A 4,172-nucleotide genomic window follows, 5' to 3' on the forward strand; every position below is an offset into this window, starting at 1 on the left:
AAATAGTAAAATATGATAAAGCAGACTTCCTCTTTCATACTGCGGATTGACTTTGCGTCGCAAATACAAAATGTTGGTTGGGACTCTTGCCTTCAGCTTTATTGTAAAAGTTTCCTCTTGCAACACTGCCCTTCAAAGTACCTGCCAGTCAACCAGTTTCAACTTATTGAAAAACGCTCTAGAGAGAGGTAGCAATCATTCATGTATACTGTGAGCAAAATACTTTAATATCAAGTACTAGTAATTGTTACAGTAAGGGGTTTTTTTATTCATATGTTAAGTTTTTGTTGTGATATGTATTTATATTGAAATAGTGATAAGAATTTAAGCAAAAATAATTTAACCATCGTTTTATACACCCAATACACACTACGCTATGCTTCCTTGTAGACCGTGGTCAATTTGGCTGGAAAAATCCCGTTATCATGGACAATTAATGCGGCAGTCTCATTGGTTCCGAAAAGTACCAGATGCTTTTCGGTTGAATGATATTCTGCAGGTTGCCGGTGTTAAACCTGGTCTGCCTTCTCAGTACAATAATTTTGGACGTAGTCAAGCTACACAATCACGGAGGGTACTCACACTGAAAATTATTGAAAAATATTTGTGTGTTACATTCGAATTCATTCGAAGAAGAGTTGTCTCTCCTGCCTCATCCATATACATGAAAACGATATTTTATCAGTCATTATCCCTCGGTATGTATGAAGTGTAATGGAAGAAAGTATCGTGATTCAGACGATTGAATTTAACATAAATGGATCTAATAGTTTAGATTATTTTAGCATATTTATAATGATATGTTAAGTATTTTGTTAAACGAGTACTTCTTAAGATTGTGAAATATGACTGCAGTTACTCGATCACGTTCATACCTTTGAAAACATTGTATTTCTTAGTTACAAAAGCTTGTAATTAAAATTTACTTTCGTTATACTTCAATTGACCTCTTCTATTATACATAATTCCAACAGAATGTCTTACGAGTTTCAGATAGCATTCTGGCGTTGTTTGTCCGTTGTTCAGTGTCTGTTAGACCTTATGCCTCTAAAAAGGGTCGTGGTCACAAATTTTAGAACTTTATTTGTTATACTTGCTGCACTACGCTCGATTTTCTGAACGTTGTGGTGGCAATGAAGAGGTTATATAACGCGGCAACCATCTGTCAATAAAAAAGCCACACACATGTAAAGAAAGTGCTTAAACCTTAGATACGAGAATGATTCTCACGAAAATCCAGATTTTTACGTTGTCAACACTAACGTCTAGCAATTATGCAAGTTCTAGACGATCAGATATTAAATTTTATTCAGAACTTTTACATTTAGAACAACTCATGGACATTCCTATGTGGAACTACATTCTCCATTTTTTTTTTAATTTACTCGTATAAAACTCTAAAAATGAAAAATAAGAAAACATACTCACTGTTTACATTCATATTCAACTTATTGGCATTACATTGTGCTGTAATCTTTTCATTTCGAGTTCCAAAAATTGGCCTTGATCCTTCCTTATTTTGTTTACCAATTATTCGTTGACTGTGATATTATTTCCTTTTATTATTTTCTTCCTCCTATTAAATGTTTCACATGCAATTTGACAATATCCTGAAAAAGCACACCACAAGCTCTGGTTCACATTTCACAAGTTGGTCAGCATTTTTTGTTCACAGATATATAAATATAAGCAAGCGGACTTCCTTTTTCATAATTCGGATTTACTTTGCCTGGAGGAATCAAAATGAAGTTCGCGGTGACTCTTGCCATCTGTTTTATTATAAAAGTTGCCAATGGCAACACCGTTCTTCAAAGTACCTGCCAACTGGACCTCGAAACAACTGTGTCAAAGAGTTTGGAACTATTGAAAAACGCCCTGGGGAGAGGTAACCATAAATAAATGAATATGCATATATTAATCATTCTTTAATATTAAGTAAAAGTAATTGTTACAGTTACCGTTTTTAAAAAAAATTATGTTTAGTTATGGTATGTATTTATATCGAAGACGTAAAAATTACATGTAAATTTATGCTGATATTTAATGTCTGTTAGTATGTTACCTTGCTCGTCTTAACAGGGTCATAGTTAAATGCTTTGACCGTCGTTGTAGTGTCCGTTTTATTATTTTATGTGATTTATGACAAGGGTTCCTGATATATGTTTGAAAAGAAGAAAAACATGTTCTTGAACGTTAAAATATTTTATCTTGTAGGAGACATTATGCCTCTAAAAAGTGTCATAGTCAGAGTCATAGTTGAATGCTAAGCTCTAGGGCTTGTCCCTGCAGTTTCTATTGGATTATTGTATTAAAGATATAGGTGACTCCGTGTTTCCGGATGAAAAATAACACCGTTGTTTTTTTACGTTTAAAATTATTACATTGTAGGAGAATGTGAACCAACGTGTCCAGATGGGTGGTTATATAACCAAGGCTCTTGTTATCTGTTTGGAAATACTTCGTTAACTTTTGAAGAGGCCAAAGTAAAGTATATTGAATATTATTGAAGTGTTTTCCTTTTTACAATATTTCAATTGATGTATTTGAGAACGACTGATTAAAGTTAACGCAACAATAAGTTTAAATGGCACGGATAACTATAAGATCGAAATTGCGCATTACAATCAAAACGTATTTTTTCGGACATTAAGTCGTTATAGATAAAGCAATTACATAAATGAGAGTCGTAATAGCAATATGTAACAGGAGTATTTCTTTGTGTTTTTTGTCCTTCTAGAGCTTTTGTGGACAGTACGGCAGTCATCTTGTGCATATCAACAACTCTTCAGAAAATGCATTCCTTTAAAGCTTTGCAGGTCAAATGACCCGTAAGTAGTGCACCAATTAAAGTTTTAAATGCTGCTGACATGATTTAATTTGATAAATATATATGAAATTCAGACTTTATTTCCCATACTTTTGTCATACGTACGTTAAAGCTAAGTTAAAGGTGATCTATATTCGTATAAGAACTGATATTTACAATAATAATACATCCATCAAAGTTTATCCAGGGATCAATTCGAATTATTTTTATATTCAAATGGAAGAAATAAAATTTATATCATTACTGGTATTTTTGCAATCCAATTAATTTTTCACGACAAAACAGCTCACAACTGGTGGATGAGTCTGGTTTATTCCGGTGGGTGGAAATGGTTCGATGATGGTTCCAACCTTACTTTCACTGGTAATTATTACAAACTGATTTATAATGTAGGTTTTTGTCAAAAAGTGGCAAAACCTTACGAATGCTGGAGCAAAATAATATGCATTGCTACACATGTGTGAATTGTCTCTGGATACAAATTAAATGAGGTAACATTGGATGCCTTAAACATTTTTTAGCTAGGGCCATGTTTTTGCACGACGTAGCTAATGTTGACACAAACACAAAAGTTATCTCAATATATACAGTTATGTATGCCTTGCAATTTTATTTTAGCTTTGGCCGACAACGGCGCCTATGTCGACAACAATACCAAACCTATAACAAAACCTAAACTTTTGTGCTCCAAGTAAACAAAACACCGAATTACAATCAATTCTAAATTAATCTGATCGTGTTCTTTTCGGTATTTGTTCGATTAAGCTATTTTTAGATATAACTTTATGTTCAACAGGTACTATTTCCTTGCTGTGGATATTTTTTCTTCATTTATCCTCAACTTGCTTACAGACTGGGGCACATTTCAGCCTGGTGATGGACAAGAGGTGTGTTCTTTTTTGTTCAAATCGGACAGCTTCTCTTGGCACGACGCTTCCTGTGTGCACCCCGATACCTATCCACTTTGTGAAAAAGAAAACAATTAGATCGCAAAGACGTTACAAAGGTGTCGCAGTTCTTCTCCATTAACATCAAATATAAGACGAGAGTTGAAATAACCCTTTTGTTTTATACCCAATTATTTATCTCATCTTTGTAATGTTTGTAATCTAAGTGATCTAAATGATAATACACATTTAATCCTACTTATACTTTGAATTTGTTTCGATTGCTCTAATTGTATTGGTTTGATACATATTGGTTTAACGAAATGTTTTTCATTCACATATAATTTAATCTCATGCTATCCATCAAACCAGTCGTGTACATTAGAAGACTGAAATATTTTAAAACGAGATAAAAGTTTTAAAATGTTGAAAATCTCATTGATATGAGTCTTCAATAT

At 33.1% G+C, this 4,172-nt stretch overlaps 1 long non-coding RNA gene across 1 annotated transcript; it reads left to right on the forward strand.

Annotated features, from left to right (window-relative positions):
* The first annotated feature begins 1,733 nt into the window (after positions 1 to 1,733).
* LOC128232571 (uncharacterized) lies at positions 1,734 to 3,869 on the forward strand. Its single transcript, XR_008260548.1, has 5 exons — positions 1,734 to 1,885; positions 2,389 to 2,483; positions 2,738 to 2,828; positions 3,113 to 3,190; positions 3,680 to 3,869. It is a non-coding gene; the product is annotated as an uncharacterized LOC128232571 (long non-coding RNA).
* The last annotated feature ends 303 nt before the right edge of the window (positions 3,870 to 4,172 follow it).

The sequence above is a fragment of the Mya arenaria genome, chromosome 4 (genome assembly GCF_026914265.1).
Source record: "Mya arenaria isolate MELC-2E11 chromosome 4, ASM2691426v1".
NCBI classification, from domain to species: Eukaryota; Metazoa; Mollusca; class Bivalvia; order Myida; family Myidae; genus Mya; species Mya arenaria.